Raw genomic sequence first — 9,902 nt, 5'->3', positions numbered from 1 at the left:
CAAATGATGTGCTATATGTTGGCTAATTGAGCTTAAAAAAAAGTACTAGGATTTGAACTGAGACAGTCTGGTTCTATACCAGTGTTTCTGAAATATTCTTTTTGACAATCTACCATTAAAATAAACAATGTTAATATTGTACCCAGTACACATATCTTTCAAATTAAAATACTACATACTTTTTTTTAACCTGCAACACTCTATTCTTTTCTATTCTATCCCATTCCAGTCTATTATTTCAGTTTTTATTTATTTTTTTAATGTTTTTTTATTATATTATGTTAGTCACCATACAGTACATCCCTGTTTTTTTATGTAAAGTTCGATGATTCATTAGTTGCCTATAACACCCAGTGCACCATGCAATATGTGCCCTCCTTAATACCCGTCACCAGTCTATCCCATTCCCTCATCCCCTCCCCTCTGAAGACCCCATAGTCTCTCATGCTTCATTCCCCCTTCTGATTATCCCCCCTTTCCTTATCCCTTTCTTCCCCTACCGATCTTCCTAGTTCTTATGTTCCATAGATGAGAGAAACCATATGATAATTGTCTTTGTATGCTTTACTTATTTCACTTAGCATTATCTCCTCCAGTGCAGTTTTTAAATTGCTGATCACACTCAACTAAACTGATACCATGACCCTGCAATTTGAAAATAATTTCAGTGCATTGCCTTGCTTCAATACCACTTCCTTAATGGGATTTCTGGGGTAACAAGAAGGATGTCCTGGTGCTGTTCACTCTGAGATGCTGCCTGAAATGCCACTATTTCTTTCTTTCCTTTTGTCTAAGTAGTTGTCTCTTATCGAGTCTCATCCTGGAAAGGGAATGCCTTATTTGAAGGCTCCTATTTTATACAGCCAGAAACAATTACAAACTGAAAAAAAGCACCAATGCTTCAGTGAGAATGTATAACACTTCATACGATATATAGTGAAGACTAATTCCTGTGTCTTAGCTGAATCTCCCCAAGAAGCCCATCTCCTAATATGAGGGGAGTAGGTAAGTTATACAGGTAAGTGAAAGCAGCCACTAATGGGTGTGTTATTAAACCAGCTACTACCGTGGGCAATCAAAGCTTAATCTCTGGAAAAGCTCCAGGGAAAATTGTCAAACACACTTTTGAATTATCACATCTGATGAGCAAAGGAATTAGGACAATTATACCTTCCCTCATCAGTCGTTGGTTAAAGGCTACTCCCAGGGCAAGGAAAGCAGTAATTCCCAGGACTGCAGTAATTCTGGCCTGCTATATTCTAGATATTATATATATATATATATATATTTTTATATTTAAATATATATATTTTATATTTATATTATATATAATCATATATAATCAGTCCATTTTTATATATATGTGTGTGTGTATATATATATATATATATATATATATAGAGAGAGAGAGAGAGAGAGAGAGAGAGAGTTGTCTTAGCTAAGGCTGAACAGGATATAGGGGTATGGAATCTTCTGACCCAGAGGCTGGACATTTATGAGGGGTCTAGCTGAAGCACTTCATGTGGTTGGTTTGCTATGACAGCTTGGAAGCTCCCATCTCTCATCCCCAAAATTCACACAGAGAAATTTGTACTTGAAGATCATTTACCGTTCAAAAGCACAATGTAAGTAGGTGCATAGGGTGGGGCTCTGGGTTGCCCGGCATCAGCCCACATCTTGAGGAGACTGGAGACTGAGATCAGTCATGGGGCAGTGATGGAGCCCCAGTAAAATCTCAAGAAGTTTGGGTGAACTCTTATTAGCAATACTCCATGAAAATTGTCATATTAATGTCAAAAAAGTAACACTCTCCCAAGTCCACAGGGAAATGACAGCTAAAGCTCTCCATGTGGTACTTTCTTGGACTCTGCCCTGTCTGATTTCTTCCCTTGACTGATTTTAATCTGCACCCTATCGGTTTTAAAAATCATGATTATAACAGCCAGTTCTGTGAGTCTTTCTAGTGAATTATCAAACCTAAGGGTGGTCTTGGGGACCCATGGACTTGCAGTTGGTGTCAGAGGATGATCTTGTGTGGATTGTACCTCCTAACATCTCAGTTGCTCTAACCTCCACAACACGGTAGAATTTTCCCTGTTTTCTGAGGCCTAGTTCAAACCTTTCCTTCTTTGGTAGAGGTTTCTAATGTTCATCTATATCTAGTTCTCCTGCCCTTCTGAAATTATATGACTTTTATAGTTTCCTGTTTCCTTGAAGTTGGATGAGGCAGTTCTGGCCCTTTGGGTTGTGACTGGAAGCAGGAACAGAGAATTTAAGTGTAAATGGGAAACACTCTAGGGCTCTTTCTCCAGCTGTAGTGATTATGGAAGTATGTGTTAAGATGGAGGTGTAGCAAGGCAGAAGCAGGCCAGACTGTGTACTTCACATGGCAGATAGTTGCTTTGGAGAGTTACATAGACCTAAAGAAAGATTTGCATGGGCAAGAAATAAACTCTTATATGTTAAGCCATTGAGATTTTAGGAATATCTGTTTCTGCAGCATAACCAAATTTATCCTGAATGGTTACAAAGATTTGCTCAATCAGAATTAACCATTCCATTCTCTGAGTGCCTCCAGGCCCCCATCCATCCCGGTTATGACCCATGTTTATATGTTCTCACTAAACTCTGAGTGACTGTGGTTAGAGACTTTTAGTCATGTTGGTATCTCTAGTGTATCTACTACAAGGTCTGGCCAAGATTACATACTCAGAATATGTGGATTGAATCTGATTCAGCTGGTTGACAGATCTGTGGAGAAGCATGTTTGTTGTGGAGATGGACATAGCCTTGTCCATGAAGCTGCCTAAAATGACCCATTGGTGAGCTAACTAGAAATAATAGAGGTTTCTAAAGAACACAGGGTTACTGCATGCCCATGTGCCATCCCTTTCCCCCGCTCTTTCTCAACTATATGAGAAAATACTGTCTCTGTGACACGTCTGCAGAAGGAGGTCACAGCCCAAGACAGAAATGGGAGAGATGGTACCAGAATAGTGTGCTTCCAGGGGACATGAATCTTACCACCAAACAGCCCTCTTCAACTGTGTTGCAAACCCAGTTGACCTAATCTACCTATAACCAGGCTGAACTGTAGTCCTGCAGGTGGTGGGACTTGGGGGAATGCTAAGAAGTCTCATTTTGCTACCTTGAGCCTGGCAGGTAAAGGCCTGGGCAAACAAGATCTATTTCATCAGCCCCATATCTTAGGACAGAAGCCTCTGGGAGCCAGTAGTGAGCAGGCCAGCATGAATAAGGAAACCCTAAAGGGGCCAAAAGCTAAGTGAGCCAAGCAGCACAGTAGTGGCCTCAGTGACTAAAGCATTGAAATAAGCAGAAGACTTGGTACTTATCCCACTTGCTCTTGGTACTAGAGACAAAAGGACCCATGGCTGCATTCACATGTTGGAGGTCTGTATTAGAAAACTTGAGGGCTCTCGAGGAGAGTTTAGGAGTGACACTCATTCACATGTTAGATCATTTCATATTTTTGCTTCCAGCCCTTCCCCAACCCATACAGCTGCAGAAACACTCTGAGAGTAAGTTGCTCTGAGATCAGTTTGAATGGGGGTGAGTTTTGGGTGATAAATACTCACAAGCTTGGGAAAGTTGACTAGTCATTTCAAATGAGCCTCGGGCTTCTCTTATGTTAAATGCTAATGTTAATAACCCCATTAGCAAATAGTTGTCAAGAGGATTACATGAGACCCTATATATGGTAAGGTCATTGAAAATAGGAGCAATTGTTATATATAAATAAGTCATTAGCCTCCTGCATCAGACCTGGTGGGAATCTTCCCAGGATACAGATAGGTCAGGGATGACTTGTTCTAGGAAGAGGCCTTTCTTGGAAGCTGGGAAGAATCTGCTTTCTCTGTTCTAGTTCTGGCCTCCTGGGCACACAAGAGATCTCTCTCTCCACCCCTGAGCCTCCCAGAAGATCTTGGGGGAGAAGTAGAATAAGAAGCCATCATCCTTGATACAATGATCTTGGGATCAGCTAAGGCCCTCCCCTTTGAAAGCCTCCTAAAAATGATACTTTAAATCTACTGCCCCTTCTGTCCCTAGTCAAGGGGAGAAATTTAGTAATTAGAAAAGGCAAATTGGAAACTTAATTAGGCAAGTGGCACATTCATCAATGAATATAGGAGCACTCTCAACAGTGACTATAGGGTGCTTTGTAACAAAACTGATGTCAGCAAGTGGGTAAATGCTCTTAGCAAACAAGCTTGTAAGTAGTAGAACCATTATTTAGGGTAATAAAGAATATGGATGATCACGTGGACCATATAGGGCTTTCGGAAATAATTCTGGTGATAAGACATGCTTGATTTTAGGTACCTTAGGAGAGAATCAGCTGCATCCCAGAGTGTAAGACCCCCCAGCATTTGTCTCCCCACTCTCCATTCTAGGACCCTCAGAAGGTAGTCAGGGAGTACTCAGACGAGAGGCAGTCCTCTTGCTCTGCAGGGCATAATTGAGATTCACCTTTGGAAGCTGATGAAACTGGGAACTGGCAAGATGGAGAAGGGACTGCTGAGAACTGAGTGTTCTGAGTTTGATGAATAAAGATTGCAGATCCCATGGAAAAGGGAAAAAGTGGGGACAGTAGAGAAAGAGGTTAAATTATGAGAGAGCCAAGAAATGAAGAAAGGGTAAAGTTTATTGAAGGAGAAGTTTTAATAAATACTTTCTCCAAATCCAGGATTAGGGGTATCCCTTAGTCCTAGATAGGCAGGGCTCACACCCTAACTGAGAGGTACAACACCTTCTCTTCCTCCTAACTCTGTAGCTTAGAAGAATTATCTTGTCCCTTTTAGTAAATAAGCATTTTATTAGTGTTAGCGCTTAGTCACTTGAGACGGGCAGGGGAGGCAGTGCCAGAACAAACCCACTATTGCATCTCTGAAGGGCAGGATAAGACACCACATGGGGGCCTAGAATTGACTTGCAGTTAAGGGCTTAACAACAGTTAAGGTCAGTACACCCACTTTGGGGGATGGATAAGGAATGTGTCTACCTATGAGGAGACAGAACCAGAATATGATATGGCCTCTGGCTAGATCCAAAAAGCAGCCTTTAAGCTCCCATGAGTGCCCAGGGCAAGTACTGGATTTGTAGCTGCAAGGAAAAGGAATGGGGTCAGGAATGGGTCCCCAAGTCTTATCAAAGGGACAGGTGACATGAAGAACAGTCCCATTTATAAAGACACTTGAAGTGTCCCTGGTTACAGGATCAAACTTGTTTCTGGTGGCCCACTTTTCCAGAAAGGACACGGAAGGTCACAGACAGCCCATGAGATGCCTGGCAATGGAACAGCAGGGCTGGTAGGCCAAGACTAGGTTGGGATAAGCTGTCCCCATCAAGAAAATTTCCTTTATTTTGCAATTAGTGAAATGCACACACACAGGCAAGAAAACTCTGCCTAGAGGTGTCTTTTTACTTCTTTTATTGAACTCCATAAATATTTTCATAAGGCTTTGTGTCATTACAACATCATAGTTTTGTTGTTAAACATTTTTTTAAACACACAACTTTGACACTTGTTTGACAGGGTCAAACAATCAGAAGAAACAAAATAATAAACTGGCAAATGCAGAGCAGCAGGGGTAATCAAAATCACTGTTACCCATCCATCCACCCCAGCCCACCCCAGCCCCAAAGCACTAAAAGATCACTATTCGCTTCACACTGGAATTGTTAGAACTCTCTTGTTGCTGTCCTTGATGAATCCATTAGAGTTATACACATAGAGAGAAGAGGAGCGAGGGAGAGAGAAAGAGGAGTTAGAATTCTGTGTTAGGACCATCCCACAACAGGGCCAAAACACACTAGCAAAGCCTTTTGAAGAGCAAATCCAGGCCTCATTGAGTTGAGAAAAGGGGAGCTTGGGGGCCATGCACACATAGAGGAGATTTACAGAGTTCTTGGGGATAGCACTGCTGTGGGGACACAGAATAGACCTGGACCCTGATCCCAGGTAATAGGTCTCCCCTTGGGGCTGTTTGTCACTGGTCTGCTTTGCTGCCATAGGCTGGGGGAACATTCCAACCAATGGTAAACTGATTTCTTGTTGTTTTCACAAGTTATTGGCATCTGGTGAGGCCAGCGGTTTGGGTAGATGAGAGGTGGGTGGCAAGAGGTGATATTCCTGATCCTGGAGCTCTGGGCACAGGCTCAGGGGAGAAGAGCATTAAGGGAGGGCAAGGGGGCCTGGCTAAGAGATACTGTAGGCCCAGGGACTTGGCCAAGCATCCCCTCTTGGTTTGCTCCTAGCCCCTGGAGAAATATGTCAAGGTTAAACCTAATGGAGAAGAACAGAAAGTAGGAAAAGAATGTATACTTAAGGGAGGCCTACACAGCCACTGAAACACATGCTCTTTCCCAGGGAGGACATTGTAGCTTAGGCACTGCATACCAGATTCCTTGCCAAGGGGTGGGGGGCTTAAGTAGTTGGGTCATTTGCTGAGCAGTTGTGGCCAGTCCCGAGCCCCAGCCCCCTGCCCAGCTCAGACTTACCCTTGGCTTACCCCACAAGTCTGATTTGAATGTGGTGGAATGGAAGCAAACAGCTTGTAATTTGATTCCCACAGAGGAATAATTCCCAGGCTGGGCAGGGCCTCGTCTGGGTCAGGAGGCATAAAGCAGCAATCAAGTCAACTATGCCGAGGGCCTCATGCAGCCATGGCTGCTGCTCAGTAAGCTGAGGTCCTTTCATGTTGAAGTTTTCTCCTAGGGTCCAGAACAGACTCACAATTTCCAGATTTCTCATTAGAGTGGTTCTCCATGGCAGGGCCCATTCTCACTCCTTTGTACTTCATTCTCCTTGCTGTTCTAGGTCTGTCCACCTGAAGGGCTATGTGAGGAGGAGGAATAGGTACTCCTGCACCCACAGGGAGCCTGCCTCTTAGTGGGAGAAGTTAGTTTTGCGTTAAGTATAAAGCCTGCCAAAAATTAGCCTGAAGGTAGTGTCTCTACCTCAGATCTTTTCTCCATAGGGAAGTCTCCCTGGGCTTCCCACTTACTTGCCTCCAATGTCCTGGGATGGGAGAATGTTGGAAATAGGGCCTTCTTAGAATGACAGAAGTTCTTTATGCTAATAGCGGCCATTTTCCTGTACCAGGAGAACAGGAGAAAGAAGGACAACAGGGAAAGGAGAAGGAAGGAATCATGGAAGATTGTCCATGCAATCTGTTAACAATGGGGGAAGTCTCAGATAACTTGAGTGGTAGGAACTGCAGGTACGTATCTTGGGGTAGGGCTGCCTCTTTCCTGTTCTTTCCTTTAAGAGGTTATGATCAGCCTTGGATCCTGTCCAGGTCAATAATTTGATGGCAGCTGATGATCTTGGTCAGGTGGGCTCTGTCTTGACCCTTTCATAGACTCCTATAAATGCTGCCTGTAATCTGAAACTGGAAGCAGGGATGACCAGGACCCTGTAATGATTTCATCGGGGAACCCCAACTTTAAGCCCACTTGGCAGTAGAGGCAGTTGAATCCCTCCCCCAGGAAGCAGAGTCTCAGCCCCTTTGCTTCAAGTTCAGATCTTTCAGGTTAGGGGAGGGGGAGGCCTATAAGGAACACCGTAACCAAAGCAGCTTGAAGAAGAGAATAATTGGCTCAAACTAAACCCCAGATACAAAACTACTCATGACCCAGCAGTGCTACAACATGGGAACCCCTAGTGCTAGGAGAAGAGCCCAAATGCAGAATGTTCCCTGAACAGAAGTTCTCTCCAGAATTATTATACTCTGACTCTCCCTGGATTCTGTTTGGTTTCGATCCCTCTACAACACCTAAAACACAGTGAAAGCAATAGAAATATTGAGCAGTTATGTCACAGGGCACAACATAGCATGTCTAGACTGGCACGACTGAGGACAGAAGATGCAGGGAAAAAGCTGTCTGGGGCAACTGCCGGGCTGTAGAAACATTCACAGGTGGTCAGCTGAGGGAGAAGAGAAAGGGGAATCCTCCCTTTACCCATTGAAAAGTAAAAGAAAAAAAAATAAATTTCAAGCTCCCAAACTCCATCACATCAGAGTAAATTCAAAAGTTATTAGCATCAGTATCATCAGGAAAGAAAAAAACAATACAAATACATCTATGGTAATAATGACAAGTCAATGAATCACTCACAGGGGAGCAAAGAGATTATCTCAACAAGAAAAGGAACACATAGAAATGTCAATTTCTGAAAATAAAGGGGAAGGGGACAGGATAAGAACAGAAAACTTCTAAGAAGGGATCACATATTTAGAAGTCATTGGTACCTCTTCCTACCAACTACAGATTTTACTTCCCCAAAACAACAGAAAACTTTTTTTTGGTCCTTCTGTGTGTGTGTGTGTGTGTGTGTGTGTGTGTGTGTGTGTGTGTGTGTATGTGTGTGTGTGTGTGTGTACTCAAGGGTCTATGTGTGTATACGTGTCTCTCTATATATAAATATATATATAGGTATATATATTTATATATATATAAATTTCAACAGTGCTTCTCCAAAAAAATGTCCATCTATAAATATAATTTTATTTACTTTATTTTAAAAGTATCTGCCTCCCTGTAGGTATTATTTTTTGAAGGGGGTTAACCTGCTGAAGTTTTGCCAGAATGGTGACTGGCTGCGCTTGGGTTCGGTGAACTCAAAGACCTGCGACTGAGCGATGCCATCGGGGACCAGGTACTGGCCCTGGTTTAACGGGTCCTGCGGTGGTGGGTAGGAAGGAGGAACTGAGCGGGCAGAGTTGACACCTAGAGTAGATGGGAGATCAAAGGGAAAGAGTGTAAGTTAAGTAGCAAGGAGCTTCTCAAAGCACCCAGTGACCACTTTGAGCAGACAATTAAAGGCAGCCTATTTTAGAGAGTGTGAACTGGAACAGAAAATCATCCAAGGAAAGAAAGTGCATTCCGTAATAGATTTTGGAATGGTGTGGTGACTAACGCAACAATACACACTTCCCATTTACTCAGGTATCACTGAGAATCTTGTGGTATTGTCATCAGTGGTTTTATAGATGAGGACACTGAGATCTGGGGTGAAATGTCATACCCAAGGTCATGAAGCAAGCACTAGGATTCACATTCTTTGATTTCTCAGTTCAGAGCTCTTTTCTTTTTTTAAAAATAGATTTATTTATTTATTTATTTATTTGAGAGAGAGAGAGAGAGAGAAAGAGAGCTAGAGTGGGGTGGGGGAGGAGCAGAAGGAGAGGGATAGGAGAGAGAAACTTAAGCAGACTCCAAGCAGAGCAGGGAGCCCAACAGAGTTCTCAGTCCCAGGACGCTGAGATCACAACCCAAGCCCAAACCAAGAGTCGGATGCTCAACCGTCTGCACCACCCACGCACCCCCAGAGATCTTTTCAAGAGACCATAATCCATTATGCCAGACTTGGTCCTGCAAATCACCCAAAAATTTCCATTTAATTTCAAAGGAATTTGGTTTTCTCCCTCTTCAACTCCCCCTAGAAGTGTCAAAAGAGCCTGATTAAGAACTACTGACTTCAAAGTAGGTCTTTGGTTGGAAAACGGTTTTCTAAAAGCTAAGGTACAAGTGATCCAGTATTCTACACCAGGTTGTAGTGATGAAATCATATTTAATATGAAAGTGACATTGGTAGATGAGGGAGAAAGAAAAGAAGACATGGTTCATGGAACACAAGGAAGACTTGGAATATATCTGCGACCTTTCAAAGGGAACAATTAGATGACTGCACCTTTCACAGAAGTGTTTGCAACTTTCAAAGCAAAATTCACATGAATAGGGGATTCCAGGGTGTGCAGGGGGGTAAATTTAAAGTTTAATCCTAACCTATATTCAGAACATAATAGCATACAGCCTATGATTCAGAATGCAATGAAGACCTCTCTGCTGCTCCCAAATAGCTTCCTCATCTGCAGACC

The sequence above is a fragment of the Ursus maritimus genome, assembly GCF_017311325.1.
Source record: "Ursus maritimus isolate PB19 chromosome X unlocalized genomic scaffold, ASM1731132v1 scaffold_X1, whole genome shotgun sequence".
In the NCBI taxonomy this organism is placed as follows: Eukaryota; Metazoa; Chordata; class Mammalia; order Carnivora; family Ursidae; genus Ursus; species Ursus maritimus.
The sequence above is the reverse complement of the archived record's forward strand: the minus strand, read 5'-3'. Positions refer to the sequence as shown.